The sequence below is a fragment of the Suncus etruscus genome, chromosome 3, assembly GCF_024139225.1.
Source record: "Suncus etruscus isolate mSunEtr1 chromosome 3, mSunEtr1.pri.cur, whole genome shotgun sequence".
Taxonomy (NCBI): domain Eukaryota; kingdom Metazoa; phylum Chordata; class Mammalia; order Eulipotyphla; family Soricidae; genus Suncus; species Suncus etruscus.
The window spans coordinates 11068748-11087377 of NC_064850.1; the positions used below are offsets into that span (position 1 = coordinate 11068748).

Here is an 18630-nt window from a genome sequence, read left to right on the forward strand (position 1 = left end):
TTCATCATGCAGTCTAAATTTTAAATTTAATCTTAGTATTTTTAGAAAACTCTATCTAATGCCTCTACTATATGACGTGGTCACAGTTGAGCATCTGTTTTAAACTCACCAGGAATCTTAATTCAGCATGATTCTATTAACTGCTGAAAGCTTCAGTCTCTTGGCATTTGACTAGAATATAAGAATTTACTGAGGAAGAATTTGTTGTTATGCTTGACACTTGGATTTGGAATGCATTTTTTTATAATAGTTGTCAAATTAGGATCTGGGGTGAGTGTATGCATAAGGTCTTTACTTCAGGTCATACTGATTGGCTCCATGATCACCACCTTGTATAGCCCTGGTGGATCATGAACACTACCAGGGTGATCCTTGCATTTCTCAGCATTACTTCACTGGGAGAGCCCCTTCCACTCAATAGGTTATCAGATTAATTGACAAATTGTTTCGTATTTTAGAGATAAGAATCTTTTCTTGGAGAGGAAGAGGTGAGTCTCAGGTGAATGCACTTAGAACTTCTCCTTTCCTTGTGCTCAAGTTCACTTCTGGTAATGCTCTGTGTACTACTTGTGGTGCTGGAGATCATACTTGGGTCTAATATATGCAGGGCAAGTGCTTTAACTTCTTACTATTTCTCTTCCCCTAGGTATATGATTTTGGTAAATAAATTTTGGGAAGAACTATCCTGAGTATGAAAAAAAATGAATGTGTGTTTTCAGTGGTTAATATGACATTTTACTTTGAATAACCTTTCTACTTTTCTATAGAAGTATTCACTTAGTACATACCTTAAGGGCAAAATTTTTTTCAGTCAGCTACTGCTTTTTGGGCCAGAAAAGGGCATACATTTTTTTCTGGGTCACACCGGCAGCGCTCAGGGGTTACTACTGGCTCTGTGCTCAGAAATCACCCCTGGCAGGCACAGAGGACCATATGGGATGCCGGGATTCAAACCACTGACCTTCTGCATGCAAGGCGAATGCCTTGCCTCCATGCTATCTCTCCGGCCCCTTATACTTTTAAGATGCTCAGGGCTTTTTCTTGGTTTTATGCTCAGGGATCAAACCCAAGTCAACCACATGTAAAGCAAGTGTCCTACCTGCTGTGTTATCTATCTCTAAAATTCTTGATATAATTCATATTACTGATTTATTGATTTGCATATATTAACTATTGGGAGTTTAATAGTTTCTGTTGCTGAATAGTTTCTATTCTATTGAGTAGGGAATATGGCAAAGATTTAAAAAAAATAAAAAGTATCACCTTTAAAAATTAATCATGACATGCAGGGCCAGAGCAGTGGCACAAGCTGTAAGTCATTTGCCTTGCACGTGCTAACCTAGGATGGACTGAGGTTCGATCCCCCAGTATCCCATATGGTCCCCCAAGCCAGGAGCGATTTCTGAGCACATAGCCAGGAGTAACCCCTGAATGTCACCAGGTGTGGCCCAAAAACGAAACAATAACAACAAAATTTAAATATTATTCATCTTCAACTATATGGTACTTTATTTAAAGAAATCAATGTCTGTTCAATAAAATTGTTGAATTATTAAAGCTTCTACTAATATTTTTGAATTAATTTTAAAATGAATAAACCTATCAAAAATTAAACATATACTTAAAATACATGGAATGACAATAATTTTCACATATTAGTGATTGTACTCTTTCTTTTTTCCTTTTTCTCCTTTTTTCCCTTTTTCTTTTTTAACTAATTTTGATCCCAGTTGCCTAGAAACAAATGTATGATCAATTTTATGTGACATATGCTCTTTAAATAAAGTACATTAAATTTAAAAAATCACTAGCATTTGATAAGTATTCAAGATTACAGTAAAGGTTGCTAAAATTGCATAAACATGTTATTTTAATCAAGAAAAATAGTGTTAGAATAAAAACATATTAACTGAATATTTTATGCATTATTATATATACCATGCATATTTTTATTCTTATTGTGATTTAATGACTTGAACTGCCCATGCTGAGATTAAATATCTCTCAATAACCAATACTTTTATTTATTTATTTTTTGGATTTGGAGTCACACCCGGCAGACTCAGGGGACTATATGGGATGGCGGGAATTGAACCACTATCCGTCCTGGGTTGACTGGGTTGACTACAAGGCAAATGCCCTACCGTTGTGCTATCTCTCCAGCCCCAATAACCAATAATTTTAGAAAGTAACACAGAATTGGAGTCATACCAATAATGAAGTGGGTAGGTCACTTGCTTTTATCCTGTGCTTGATTCCTGAGACCCCATGTGGTTCCCTGAACCTACCAGGATTTGTCCCTGAACAAAGAATAAGGATTAGTCCCTGTGTACCAACTAGTATAGCCCCCGAACTAAAGGGAATCTAAGACAAAATAAAAAGTGAAGGAAAGCTAACTGAACAAAGTCCAGACTATCTTTTTACTATAGGTTATAGCTTACCAATGTATGGTATACACTGTGGACAATGCATGAAAAAAAGAAACTGAATTGTTTGTCATGTGTCTGCGTAAAAGAGAGAGGCAGAGAAAGGGTGAAGTACAATTTGAAGTTTGATGGGTTTACTATCTCAAAGAAGAATGAAAGTCAGAATCAAAAGTAGTTGATGCATAGTATTTTACAAACTAATTAAATAACATGATATAGCCTCTTTAATTTCTCTAAATTTTGTTTAATAAACACCTCACATCTTTTTGCATTGTGATAAAACTGGTTATTGAGCTTGATTAAACTGAGTGAGCTATATTGTGTGAACATGATTAAGGAGGGATGCCATTGGAGATAATAAAGATGATAGTATCATAAGTGTCGTAAGGCTTTCTAATCATGCTACAGATCTTTTATTTGTTCTACTAATGAAGGTGGAACGTAAAGTTTGGTAATATGAACGGGAATCAGTCTTGGTGAAGGGGCTACCAGAGTAGCTCTCCTCTCTAGTTGTTACCATGTTTGCTTCTATCAAACTTGTTACTATCAGCATCCAATAGAAAGTAAATGTGAGATAGTAACTTTCATTCACTTTTGCTGAGGAATACGCCTCAATACTTACTTGAATTAGAAGTTTTAATACATGTAAAATTTTGGAATAAGTTATATATATATTTTAAGAGCTTATTTCCTATTTAAGTTTGTAAGTATTTTAACATTGATTTCCTCTGCTGTTTGTGTAATTCTTCCACTGAGTTGTGTTATAAGACCTCATTTTAGTTTTGTTCTTGCAGTAACTGCGATAGTTAACATTTATACACAGATAATTTTAGCATGGTATAATTCTTTAAGTAAATAATGCTTATTACTTTAAATTATAAAATTTATCTAATGTTGTTTCTTCTGAAACCTGGATCAGTGGCTCACAAGGCACTGTAGGCCTGCTGCCTGCTGTACTACCACCACTCTGGTAGTATTCCATTGATTCTAATAATTTTGGTTTTTTATTTAGATCAAGAGGATTGTTGTTCTCATGTCTTCAGGTTTTATAGAAAGATCTGATGTAGTTGAGGAACTTTCTATTCTTTTGTCACCATTCATCCATGAGGCTTAATTCCTTTATTTTCCATTGTTCTTAATACTCTGTGGAAGCTAAAGATCAAGATTAAACTGTTCTCAAGCATCCATTCAATGCTTACCTTGCTATTTTTGTGGATATAGACTTAAGCCATCTCCAGGTCTAGACTTACATCTGTGGTCTTATTTGGCACTCCCTTCTGGGTTTTGAAGAAAGACCATTGGTCATGCGTAGTAAATCTGCATTTGTTTGGATGGAGAGACAGCCTGCTCTAACATTGCTGGGTCTAGAGACCTCTGCAGTCATGCTTGGCTCTCTTCCAGGATCTGGGTTGTAGGACAGAATCTCCATGCTGTCAATATGATGTCTTCCTTGTCAGGGTTCCTGCTTGCTGGTGTCTCCAAATCTGGGGCCCTTTATGGTAAGGTTAGCTCTCTGTCAGGGAGCAAGGTAAAGGCTCTGCATGTTCAATCTGTAGTTAGCTGTCAGCATAGGAGCCCAGGTAAGCTGACTTTTCTGGGTCTGGGAACACTTTTCTCATCCAATTGGGATGCCAGTTCCAGGGACATTTAGAATTGGAGAAAACTATCTTTTTTTTTTTTTAATGATTTTGATGCACTTCATTATAAAGTAAAAATATTAATATTATCATTTTTATGAAACCTTTATATATTGTGGAGTAATTGTATGAAGTAATTGAATATATTCATAGTAAAAATACTGTAAAGTACATATAACACTTTTGTACTAGTATTTTAATCAGTTTAGCATTTTTGTTTTGTATTACATCCTTATATTTTGTTTCTATTTCTCTCATTGTACCTTCTGTAAAGAATCAATTTGAAGTAGAATTCATTTTACTAATTTAAAGATAATACAACTTGCTAGTTAAAATTTATTTTTATTTTACAGATTGTTAGTGGTTGATACTAGCACTTCATGTTTAAGAATACAAATAAAATTAGAAAAAATAGTTGTATCTGATTGTAAATCTCTTAGATATAATTTGTTTTACATTTATGCATGTGTTTACATGTTTTACCACCTATAGTGGAAAAAAATCATCTTCTTATGGTTCTAAAACACAGTATATAGTTTACTTGTTCTCACTTTACAGTATGATGAAATGATATTTTGGTCCCTTGAATCATGGCATTAAATATGAAGAAAAGGCAGGGTTGTCATCTAGAAAGCAATCATCTCTAAATATAACCTGTACTTATCTGCTGATGTTGAGAAAGGTTGCTATGGAGAATTGAGTTTCTTTAAAATGACAGCAGAGGATAAACAGTTGTTTTTGAAGTGGTTTATGCCTTATCAGGCTGTACATTCTTGTACTGCATTTTTAGATAGATAAATTTAATTTTTGTAATCTATTAAATTTCTAATTTTAGTAACTTTCAGATTACTCTCAATAAAGCATAGTAGGAGAGTTCTATGTTTCTCTGTGATAAATTTCCTTCTGCTGTGAAAATGTATTTTTTCCAATAACAGTGTTTTAAACATTGTTGATTATTCATTTTATTCTTCTGCCCATAGTTCTTCTAAATCTAAGCTGCCAGCGTTGTCTTGTTTGTAACAATACATGTAAGTTACCATTTTAGATTAGTTTTCTTTAAGAGTTATATATTTATTGATCTTTAAAGTATATATGTGAACAATACAGTTAAATCAAGGATGGTGCTGTAATGGTATTTTGTTATGCCAGAACTACAAATTCTTGCTCATTACTTTTAGATTTTCCTACATTTTGTCATTCCATATATTCTTAAATATATGTTTAATTTTTGATAAGTTTATTCATTTTAAAATCTAATTCAAAAATAGTAGTAGAAGCTTTAACAATTCAACAGTTTTATTGAACAGACATTGATTTCTTTAAATAAAGTACCATATAGTTGAAGATGGATAACATTTAAATTGTTCTCCTGAGGCATCTAGATAGCCAGTCTAATTTTTACCATTTTTAATAAATGGTTTTTGAAAAAAAAAAAAAAAAAAACCTAAAACAGCTTCTAAAGCAAAATTAGAATTAATTGACTTATGTAACTAAGGACTAGGCTTATGTAACCTCAGAAAATAGAATTTACAAGAGTAGAGCTGGATTTGTTTCACCTTTTGCCGTCATATCTGTACTTTCGTGCTTTAAGTTTTGCACCTTTATCAAATCAACAAAATGGCTACTAGTTACACTTAATTCTTTCCCTCTTCTTAGTTTGAGTCGCTGTATACTTCCAACTTTTGATTTGGCCACATTTGGCAGTGCTCAGGGCTTACTCCTGACTCTGAACTTACACCTGGGATCACACCTGGAGACAATATTTTGTGCAGAGCCCTGGTGGGTTACTTTCAAGACAAGTGCTCTACCTGCTATACTATCTATCACTCCGGCCCACTTTAAGCCTTTAATTTAAAATCCTGTGACAAAGTTTGAGCGGAATCGGACTGATCATATGCTCCTATACTCATGCAATTTGTGGCGAGGTTATTTTGCTGTTTCAATCAACCAGTCATATATAAGAAAGTTGCTTGTATTCAGAATGGTGTAAAATCATCAAAAATGAAGGAGAAGATATTCCCAGAAAAGGAGCATGAATGAGAGTCTAGGAAGTTTAAACTGATATGACTAAAGCAGAGTTTTGATATTTGTATATCTCATTTATCCAGAACACATTGACTTCTGCTACTGAGAGTGAACAAATAGAGGAATATTTTTAGGGTTTTTTTGTTTGTTTGTTTGTTTGTTTTGGTTTGGTTTGGAGGAAGAGGTTGGGACTATCAAGAGTGTGTGCTGATTAGGCTAAGGGGTTATTCCCAGTGATATTAATCCAACTGAATTGATTGACTCAATGCTTATGACCAAATGCAATATCACTTGAACTCTGCTATGGCAGAGACAACCCTTAATGTTTGGAGATCTCTTAGGGCTATAGAGATGTTGAGATTTGTGAAGGGCATTTGATGCCAGATTTGAACCAGTTTGGGATCCATGTTTGTAAAGTCTGCATGCATCTCTAACCTTTGTGCTATATTCCCCACGCACTTATTTTAGTTTAATACTGCTGTATAATGTTACTACAGACTCATTGGTTAAAAGAAACCCATTTATTATTTTATCATGAGTTAGAATTTTGAGTACAGTTTAATTGGCTCTTTTACTTAGAGTTTGTTAAGATTATAATGTAGTTGTTAGCTGGGTAATACTTTTGTCTAAGACTTCAGTTGGAATTCTATTGGTCATTCAGATTATTGACAGACTTCATAGCCTTGTTGTCTGACAGAATATTCCCTGATATCTATGAAAAATTTGCATCTGCAACTCTCAGCCTTTTTGCCATATAATATTACCTAGTTATTAAAGTACCATACATCCCCATTACTTTATACTTTTGGTTAGAAGCAAGTTAGAGGTTCTTCTCATACTCAAATATTATTACATAAAAGAATAAGTACTAATATAGTAATCATTGGAGATTTTCTTGGGTCTGTGGGCCGCATTTCTTTTGAAATTTTCTTTTATATATAAATTATCTCAGCCTGTTTAATTCTGTCAATGTGGATATATTAAAAACTGAAGCTCTATGAAGTTATGATTTATCAAAGGTTATAAAATTACACTGTAAGAGTAAAATGGCCCAGGTCCTCTATCAAGTTTTGAAAGAAAATAGTGGTCTCTGATACTTCCTTGGAAGTTCAGTCTAATCTAGGCTGATCCCTCTGTGGCATTCTCAGAATGGCAAGGGTGGGGGGAGACTCCCCTTTCCTCATTGAACTACAGCAGCCCAATGCCAAAACTTATACTCTTGGACAGAATGAAGTCAATAAAATAATATGAGCAACTTAATTGTTTCAGGTGAAACCGGACTACAGGGCTGAAAAACTGGGACTATTTTCAGAATGGGGTTGGCTAAGCTCTTCCACTGGAAAGCGCAGCAGCTTTGCCCTCACTCCACCATCTCTTTCTGCATAAGAACTACCCGACACCAACACTGCTATGAAGCTCCTAAAGAAAATAATAGCCACTGGTATTTCCCAGGTAGTCTAGTTTCAGCTAGTTCTCAGAATAGAGGTGTGAGGGGTGTTAGATTACCCATTCTGTATGAATAACAGCAGCCATCATGACATCCTACACCCTCTGACAGAAATGGCTCAGCTCTGTGACTTAACCTTATCAAAATGCCAAACCATCAAATGTATTTCAGTTCATTATCCTGGACATCTCAAAATAGATATAATAATTATTTGACCCTTGCTGATCTAAGTCTTGAAAATTCCACTTGCCCTTATATTGTGAAAAACAATATAAAGTGAATTTGTGGGACTGGAGCGATAGCACAGTGGTAGGACATTTGCTGTGCACGCAGCTGACCCAGGACAGACCACAGTTCGATCCCTGGCATCCCATATGATCCACCAACCCAGGAATGATTTCTGAGCGCATAGCCAGGAGTAATCCCTAAGTGTCACTGGGTGTGGCCCAGAAAACAAAAGTGAATGAATGAATGAAGAAAGAAGGAAGGAAGGAAGGAAGGAAGGAAGGAAGGAAGGAAGGAAGGAAGGAAGGAAGGAAGGAAGGAAGAAAGGAAGGAAGGAAGTGAATTTGTTTCTGCACGGAGGCAGGCTATGGTGGTGAGAAGGAAATTGGGGACACTGTGAGGGGAAAAAGTCACAGTGGTGATGAGATTAGTGTTTGAACATTTAATGCCTGAAATTACTGTAATATGAACAACTCGGTAAATTGTGGTGTTATAATAAACAATTCACAAATGTTTAATAGATAGAAATCAATTTAAAAAAACTACATCATGATAGGACAGTTGATAATCGATGCACTACATTGATCCCATTCCCATTTGAATTTTGAATACATATAGTGTATACAGCACAATGAAGTGATTTTATATATGCTTTTTAATTGGTGTGATTTTTTTTTTTTTTTGCTGGGGATTGGGTGCATGGAGCCTCTAAACGGGATCATTTTTGACAGTGTTCAGGAGACCATATATGATGCTACGGTGTTGTCATAGAATTTACTGAATTAATCATACCAAAATATCTTTAGGTCAGAAACCAAGGAGTTATTTATTTAATATTAAGATAGACTACAGTTAGGTTATTACCTGAAATTGTGGCCCTGAATAGGAAGGAGTACAGTACAATTTTTATAGCAGTTTCTCTAGCAGTGTAGCAAATTGTGGAACAAAGAAATGAATGAAGTTTCTTGATTGGTTGCATCACGACAATACACTGAGGTACATTGAGACAGGATGTATGAGTGCACCACATGGGACTTAGAAGAGAGCCCTTATTGCTGGGAATCTTTGTGGTGGATACATTCTGTTTTAGGTCTTATAGTGGAATTCATTTAATTGTTTCTGTGGCCCCACTCCCCTTACCGTCCTAGGTAATGGCTGGATTTGGATCCTTCTGTTCTCTTCTAGTAGCTTTAGGATTTTTTTTTTTTTTTTTTTTTTGGTTTTTGGGTCACACCTGGCAGCTCTCAGCGGCTCCTCCTGGCTCTATGCTCAGAAATCGCTCCTGTCATGCTCGGGGGACTATATGGGATGCCGGGATTCGAACCACTGTCCTTCTGCATGCAAGGCAAACACCTTACCTCCATGCTATCTCTCCGGCCCTGTAGCTTTAGGATTTATGACCAGTTCACCTCTGCTCATTACCCAGATGGGCTACTCAGAGCCTCTAGCTCTGGCTTACTCCCCAGTTACCTGTACTTAGCTTTTATTTATATATATATAATATATTTATATATATTATATAATATATTTATATATAATATATATGTCCAGCTTTTCCATCAATACAGTACATCAAGATAAGGTACTTCTACTCAAAGGAGTGAGTAAATGAGCAAGTGGTGAATGAGAGAGAGAGAGCAAAGTAAAAAAATTACATTTTAACCCTTTTATATCATAGAGATCTAACCTTGGTTAGTTCACCTTGTGTAAGGCAAATGCTTAAATCCCTGTCCTATTTCTCCAGTTCCCAGTGTTATTTTATATAAAAAGCATATCAACTACTATATGTAAACACTGTCTACCTAGGCAGTGATACTGAACATTTTTCTTTGGCTGTATTTAATTTTTTTTTACAATTTTTAATATTGTTATTTATACAATTTGATTACAAACATCATTTTAGTTGGGTTTCAGTCATATAAAGAATATCCCCCCCTTCACCAGTGCAATATTCCCATCATGAGTGCCCCAAATCTCCCACATCACTACCCTCCTTGTATTTGAGACAGGCTTTTACTTCCCTCATTCATTCACATTGTTATGTTAGTTGTCAGTGTGGTTATTCTCTTAACTACTCACTGCTCTTTGTGCTGAGCTTCATATCTTGAGCTGGACCTTCCAGCCCTTACCTCTATTGTCTCTGAGAATTGTTACAAAAATGTCTTATTTTTCTTAAAACCCACAGATAAGTGATACTATTCTGTATCTGTTTCTCTCCCTCTGACTTATTTCACTCAGCATAATAGATTCCATGTACATCCATGTATAAGAAAATTTCATGACTTCATCTTTCCTGACAGCTGCATAATATTCCATTGTGTATATGTACCACAGTTTCTTTAGCCATTCATCAGTTGAAGGGCATCTTGATTGTTTCCAGAGTCTGGCTATTGTAAATAGCACTATAATGAATATGGGTGTGAGGAAGGGATTTTTGAATTATATTTTCATGTTCCTAGGGAGGAGTGGTATAGCTGGATTGTATGGGAGCTCAATTTCCAGGTTTTTGAGGAATCTCCATATTGTTTTCCATAAAGGTTGGATTAGACAGCTTTCCCACCAGCAGTGAACGAGAGTTCCTATCTCTCCACATCCCCTCTAGCACTGATTGTTCTTGTTCTTTGTGATATGTGCCAGTCTCTGTGGTGTGAGATGATACCTCATTGTTTCGTTTGTTTGTTTGTTTGTTTGGGAGTTTTTTTGGGTTACACCCAGCAGTGCTCAGGGGTTACTCCTGGCTCTATACTCAGAAATTGCTCCTGGCAGGCTCGGGGTACCATATGGGATGCCGGGATTGGAACTACTGTTTTCTGCATGCAAGGCAAATGCCATACCTCTATGCTATCTATCTCTGGCCCCCTCATTGTTGTTTTGATTTGCATCTCCCTGATGATTAGTGATGTGGAGCATTTTTTTCATGTGTCTTTTGGCCATTTGTATTTTTTTATTGCCAAAGTGTCTGTTCATTTCTTCTCCCCATTTTTTGGTGGGATTAGATTTTTTTTCATGTGAAATACTGTCATTGCCTTGTATATTTTGGATATTAGCCCCTTATCTGATGGGTATTGGGTGAATAATTTCAGTGATATTGAAAAATTTTGTATAGTTTGTAGGTATTCAATTTTTGATAATTTAATTGTACTCTTAATTATAAATTGCATATAATTTTTTGTTGAGAAGAGGAAAAATAGAATATTTGTTACCTTTGTTTTGGTTTATCTTGTTCAGAATAGTGAGAATAGAAAGTTTGAGTATTGAGCACCTGCAATGGAAATCTCTATTGGAAAATAATAGTTAGAATCAAAAACATGTATATGTATATATGTCTGCACACCAGCAGAGTACAGTTGCTTAGAACTGGTGAGCTGGGAGATGAGCTGCAAATCACCTCCATACAACAGAAATTGGAAAAGAACCTTAAAATAAATGAACAGAAGATGGGAAATATCCTCAAAATAAGCAAACAGACAGCAATAGCTAAGACAAATTCAACAGAAACAACTAAGACTCATTGGGTGCCTAGAAAAGCAGTAAGACAACCCCTGTGAAGAAGCAACAGTCAAAGATATCATTGCTAAGTTCCCAGAACTGAAAAGTGCATGCATCTACAACCTGATCATCCGAAGAATACCAGTTAAGAGACCCAAATAAAAGCACTGCAAGGCACATCTTAGTCACAAGGATGAAAACCGCGGACAGAAATAGAATACTGAAAGCAGCAAGACCAAAAAGGGACATTACATACAAAAAAGCATCCTTAAAAGTCACAGTAGAAAAAAAAAAATCACAGTAGACTTATCACAATCAACCATCCAGGCCTGAATGCAGTAGTGGGATTTACTAAAGAAAAAAAAAAAATACTCAATGAAATGAATGCCTCACCAAGAATATTTCACCCAGCCAGATTTACATTCAGATTTGAAGAAAGTATGTATAAAAAACAGCTCAGGAACTTTTTTTTTTTTAATTTAATTTACCACCCAGACTGCTTCCTCTTCCTCTACCCCTTCCAAAGGCAGGGAAGAAAAGAACGATCATCAGTGGCCAAAGGCAGTCGAAGAAGAGATACCTAGAGTAGGCTTCATGCTCAGGGGAGGATGCTATGGCTCCTCTTCGTGGCTTCGGGTGCTCTACACGATCAGAGAAACTTCTCTAGTCACATACTATAGCAATGATCCCTGAAAGTATAGTCTTAGCTCAGGAACTTTACAAACTCAAAGCCAACATTAAAAGAAGAAGTTTTTTTGGTTTTTGGGCCACACCCAGTGACACTCGAGTTACTCCTGGCTATGAGCTCAGAAATTGTTCCTAGCTTGGAAGACCATATGGGACGCTGAGGGATCGAACCTCAGTCCGTCCTAGGCTAGCGCTGGCAAGGCAGACTCCTTACTGCTTGCGCCACTGCTCCGGCCCCTAAAAGAACTTTTTTTAAAGTTTTCTTAAGGCAAGACAGATCCCCCAAAAAGACTGTATACTATTCCATGATGTAAATATGTCATATTTTATTAGTTCATCTATTGATGAACAACTGGACAGTTCATTTCTACCCTTTTTAAGCTATTTTGGATAATGTTTTGAATTCTGGTACACATATATCTCTGAGCTTACATTTTAATTATTTTGAAGGAGTATTCAGAAGTGAAATTGCTTAATTCTAGAGTAATTTTATTTTTGATTTTGTGAGGAACTGTATGCTGTGTTCCACAGTGCCTGTTCATATTATTTTAAATTTGCACAAGTGGTGTACAAGTCTTGAATTTTTCACACATTCCAACATCTTTAGTTAGTTTTCTTTATTATTACTGTTTTGGGGAGCCTCTTAAGCAGCACTCAAAAGGTTCATGGGCCCCACCAATGACTTATGGAAAGCTGGGCAAGAAATTCAATGTAAGGTTGAGAGGATGTGATGTTGCTCAGTCCTTCAGTGTCAGCAGTTACCCTTGTCTCTCCCCATCATCGTCCTAGGAGGAGTATATGATTCTGGAAACCAAATCCTATGTTTATTATTACCATATCCATTTTTATTTTTAAATAGCTTATTTTTCCCCCCTAGCAACATATGGTGATTCACAGGGCTTACACCTGGTTCTGTTTTCAGGGATCACTCCTGACAGTGCTCAGGAGACTATAGTTGTTGCCATGAATTTGAACTAGTATTGGCCACATGCAAGTCAAGTTCTTTTTTTTTTAAAGTAATAACCCTTTTAAGTGTATGTGAATTGTTATTATTGATAGTTGATTTGCAATTTTCTGAGATTTGGTAATGTTAAACATCTTTTCATATATTTATATTCAGTATTTTCTTTAAATATATGTCCACTCAACTTTGTCTATTTTTAAACAATCTGTTTTAGAAGTGTTTTAGAAGTTCTTCTTATTCTAGATTCCTTACTACATAGATGATTGTAAATATCCCTACACAGTCTCTCTCTCTCTCTTTCTCTCTCTCTCTCTCTCTCTCTCTCTCTCTCTCTCTCTCTCTCTCACACACACACACACACACACACACACACACAAACATTCACTGTGGATTGCCCTTAAACTCTATTCACATTATTTTTTTTGATGTATACTTAAAAAAATTTTACAGGCGTTCATTGTGTTTTTTTTTGTTTGTTTCCTGTGCCTTTGTTGTCATATCTAAGAAATCACTTGACAAATCAAATGCCATGAAGCTTTTACTTTATTTTTCACTTTTGTGACTTTATAATTTTAAGATCTATATATATTTTTAACTCTTCTGTAAGGTATAAGCAGAGTGTTATTCAGTTCATTATTTTGCATCTTGTCTGATGTTATTGTGCAAATATTTTTAATCTTATGTTTTTAGTAAGAAAATTTTAAGTTTTTAGACAGTAACATCGAAAACCAGTTATTTATCTGTAGTACATAGACTAACTGGATAAGGAAATGTAATATAGGGGTACTTATATCAGCCTTTATTCTAGAGCCTCGATGGCAAACCTATGGCACGCATGCCAGCAGTGGCATGCGAAAGCCTTGCAGCTGGTACATGGGAAGGTCTACAATTAAGATATGTGGCATGGCGGAAGGCGAGTGTGCCGGTGTCTGCTTTGCAGCTCACCTGACAACTGATCCGGACTGGCCGTTGGGAGGACCGGGCATTGTGCGGCAGTTTGGGCACTCGGGCTCAAAAGGTTAGCCATCGCTGTTCTAGATTATATAGGTAAGAAAAGGACAGAGAAGGAAAGAACCAAGAGGGGAAGTAAGAGCCAGAGAAAGAGAAATAATGATGGCATACCAGTGATGTTGGGGGAATATATGGCTATATATCCAAAGCACATATTCAACAATGCCAAAAACATGAGATCTAAATTACAGCCACAGAACTTTGAGATGTGCCTGTCAAAGTGTCATGGGGAGCAGGAGAGGACAAGTGGGAACATGAGAACCACTGGTGGAGAAAATTGATGCTGAAATATTTTATCCCTAAAACCCAAGTATCACTAACTTTTTAAATCACAGATCTTTAATTAAACAAAAATTTTAATTAAGAGATGATGTCTTATAATTGTCTTATGATTATAAGATAAAGGAAGATCTGTTTATTCCTACCTTGCTAGTGGATATTTATATTGTTTTTACCTTTTAAGTAATGTTTCATTTATATTGAATTTTCTGTTTACGCGGGTAATTTTGTCGTATCTCTAGAGATTTTTATTATAATCTTTACTTACCAATGTAGATACTTAAGCTTTATTTCTAATATAATATTTTTTAACAAAGTTTATATTTCCTTTCTAAGATAACACACACTTTTGTACTTTTATATCCCTATTTGGATTTTTCTCTTATTATTTTTTTGGAGGTGGGGCAAAAAAAAAAAAAAGAGTACAGAGGTGGCTCTGTACTCAAATCTCTCCTGGTGATGTTCAGAGAATAATATGGATGCTGAGAATAGAACCCAGGTTGGCCACATGCAAAGTATGTCTTATCCAAAGTACCATTGGATGCCAGGGATTGAACCGAGATCTGTCCTGGATCCGCCACATGCAAGGCAACGCCCTACCGCTTCGTTATTGCTAATTTCTGAACACAGAGCCAGAAATAACCCCTGAGAACTCCAAAGATGTGGTCTGAAAACCCCTCCAAAAATTAATAGAAGGAGATGGGGAGAAAAATTTCCTGTTATCCTTTCAGTAGGACATTCCTTGTTTAGAGACTGAGAAAGCAATGTTAAACATTTTTTTCTAATAGAATTTAAATATAGCATACTTAAATTTCTGTTAATAAAATTTAAAACTTAAATTCATTATATTATGATGGGATGGAACATATTAAGTAAAAAGTCTTTAGTGATAGTCAACTCATTTTTGTGGGGGAATTCTGTGTCTGTCTCAGCTTGCAGATTCTCAGGAGAAATCAGACAAAGTCAAAAGTGCATTTTTGCAGCCAAGGGTGTTGAGCAGTTTTTTGGGTCTTATTAAGACAGCCAAACTTCGGCTGCTTTCCCCTGCCACTTTTATTAGTCAGAGTTTCACACAAATTATCTAAGGGTCAGTCAGGGTTGACATAATTAAGGGTACTTGTGCTAATTAACTTAGAAAAGATGGAAGGAAAAAATAAGGTAATTTTACATGCGTATGACAACAGTTCCCCATCTTCTATTTGTTAAAAAGATCCTTGGATGGGGATAATATCAGATAGTGACAGGCTGAAAAAGTAATTTGACAGTGAAGAGCATCAGGATGATGATGATCTTCTCAGTTTATCAGAATCACCAATCAAAGATTCACTCAGAGAAGCTGCTTCATGTGAACAGTTCGGTTGCAAGTGGTGACTCTCCTTCTCTCGTAGCACGAATTGTTCTCAAGTTTTCATTTCCCTGTTCAAGTGCCAGTATGTTATATGTGGGGTCTCAGATTGCAGTTTCGCACGAAATCAGACAGTCATGGAAAAAGTCTATTTTCTGTCAGAAGTTGTTTAACAGCTTCTTGGATCCTACAGAGCTAGTCAAGTTTCTTTTTCTGCTGCTTCCCTGCCACTTTTTATTAGCAATATTATGACCCTGAGGGTCAGAGTTGACTTAATTAAGGGTACTTTTGCTAATTAATTCAGAAAAGATGAAAGGAAAATATGAAGTGATTTTACATGTGTATAACAACAGTCACTTATAATAATAAGGCACATTAATTAAAGTAGTTCATGTAAAGTAGTTCATGAAGATATAGATTTCTTCTACCAAGATTTTAGCATAGTGGTAGGACTTTTTCCTTGCACACAGCCAACCCAGGATGGGTTTTACACTTTGAGGGTAATTTGCTATTGTAGATAAGCTTTCTGTTTTCAGTCTTTTCTACTAATCAGAGGAAGACACATACTTTTAAAAAGTTGGAGTCTACAAAACAAAGGTTTTAAGTATTTCCATTTTCAGATTTTAATTTAAAGTATTAATAGGTATTTATTTAGCATACCAGATGGCTTCGACATATAAATATTTGTAGTTCAAAAGTTTAAATAGTCTGTACCCATTATAATAAAGTTACTGCAATATAATGACTTCTGTGACAACAGATTGTTTTTACGAAACATTTTGTGGTAGAAAAAACAAATGGTTTATTTTTTACATTCCTAAATAAAACAATAAATACAATTAGCAGTGTATTTCTATCATAAATTTTATGTTGTTTGAACTAATATTTTTAAATGAATATAAAATAGCTAAGTTGACTTGCTCCTTGTTCATAGTGCAAAATATACTTGATGTATCAGAGTTCATTTTTATACCACTGTCTTCCAATTAGAATTAATTAAAACTTAAATTAACTTTTGTCTTGCATGAGTTTTCAGAATATTTTTACTTTTTTTGTTTTTAAACTCCTTAAAACAGATACCATCTTGAACATATCTTAATTATCCTAGTTTTTCTTCAAGAAAGAAAAAGTAATTTTGCTTATGTTCATTATAGTATTTTTAATTTGTGTAACAGAGTAAATAGCATGTATTAATCTTCCAGAAAGATTTTTAACTTAGTGGCACTATTTAATAATTTGTGTTTTCTAAATGGAGGAGTGCACTGTGATCAAGATTTACTCATAGCTCTTTGTTCAGGGAATACTGCCAACAGGGCTCTAAGAACCATATGTTATACCTGTGATTAAATTTGGGTTGGCTCTGGGCAGTTTCCTTACCTGCTGTACTTGCTTTCTAATTTAAAAACTTTTAGAGAAGTTGTTTCTTTGTAAATTAAAAAATTATCAGTCTTTAATTCATCATTTAGTTCCAGAGCTCAAAAAAAAAAAACTGATACAGAGCTAATAGTAGTCTCTATGCTAAGAATTAGATATATAATAAGGATACATTATAAATGTCAAAATATAAGTAGTCAGATGACTTTATTGCCCTTTTCAATACTATGTATGAATTGCATGGCAACCTTCACATTTTTTATCATTTAAATCTACAATATTTAATTTATTGTATTTTAACTTAAAATTGTATTTTAAAAATCACAATTTACAAAGTTAGTGATAATTGATGTTTAAGACTTTTACTGTTGATGCACCAATCACACCACCAATTTCAGTTTTTCTCCATCATTGTTTTTAGGTTTCCTTTAGTTCCTGTAGTCAACAGCTTGACAGGCACATTGTAAAGTTTGGTGGTGTAATTTGAATCTTATGTTTTTAGTGTTGTTGACTCTGTGGTTTGGATATCTAGCTATACAATTCCCCTATATTATCAATATACCCATGGTCCCTCTCTCCTACGTCCCAATTACTTCCCTTTCTCACCTTTCTTACACCCTCAATTTCTTTTTTTTGTCCTTCTTTTCCCTATACTATGGAATCAAGGGTTATATAGATATTCCCTTTTACTACATTGAAATTTCTCATTCAGTTTACCAGGGGTCCTCAAACTTTTTAAACAGGGGACCAGTTTACTGTCCTTCAGACTGTTGGAGGACCAGATTATAGTAAAAACAAAAAATATGAACAAATTTCTATGCACACTGCATATATCTTATTTAGAAGTGAAGAAACAAAATGGGAATAAATACAATATGTGGCCCTCGGGCCGTAGTTTGAAGACCCCAGCATACCATAAGTGTATTTGTCATCTTCTCATCTTTGTCATCTGGTGTTTGTCCTTTTTGTCATCTGCTGTTTGTCCTTCACTCAACATGTTATCTTACAGTTTCATCCAAGTTTAAGTCTATTTTTTTTAGTTTACAATACTATAAGTAACAGTATCGTGCACATAATTTCAACACCACATCCATTACCAATATGCCCATCTTTTTCCTCCAAGGACCTTAACACCTCTCCTTCTCATTGACAACCCACCCCACAAATTCAGTTGTATCTGTTTGGAAATGATGGAAAGATAATCTCCCATTATGTTTCCTTTGGAAGTGGTTGCTACCTTGCTATGTATCTTTAAAAGCCCCACATATGAGAGAGATCATATTGTACCTGTTTCTTTTCTTTAACTGACTTAATTCAGCATACGAGCCTCACTTCCATCCATCCATGCTGCTTCAAATTGCATGATTTTATTTTTCTTAGAATGTATAGTATTTCATTGTGTATATACACCTTGATCTATAGTTATGTATTTGGGTTGTTTCTATATCTTGACTATGTAGTAAATATAGCAATGAACATAAGAATTAATATATCCTTTCAAATTAACATTTTGTGTTTGGGGGAAAGATGCCAAGAAGTAGTGTCACAGGGTTATATGGGTGTTTCATTCTTGTCTTTTTTTTTTTAAAGAAATCTTCATATTACTTTTAATAGAGGTTAAACCAGATGACATTCCCATTAGCAGTAAATAAGGATTCACCTTTTAGACAATTCCATTAATACTATTTCCATATTTTTTGATATGTGCTATTCTCACAAGT

General features: G+C 35.1%; 1 protein-coding gene and 1 non-coding gene across 14 annotated transcripts in view; one reads left to right on the forward strand and one right to left on the reverse strand.

Annotated features, from left to right (window-relative positions):
* Window positions 1–18630, forward strand: part of GPHN (gephyrin) — a 398145-nt gene that overhangs the window by 87210 nt on the left and 292305 nt on the right. The gene's annotated exons all lie outside the window — the stretch shown is intronic.
* LOC126005470 (small nucleolar RNA U3) lies at window positions 11736–11954 on the reverse strand. The gene has a single exon (XR_007494543.1). It is a non-coding gene; the product is annotated as a small nucleolar RNA U3 (small nucleolar RNA).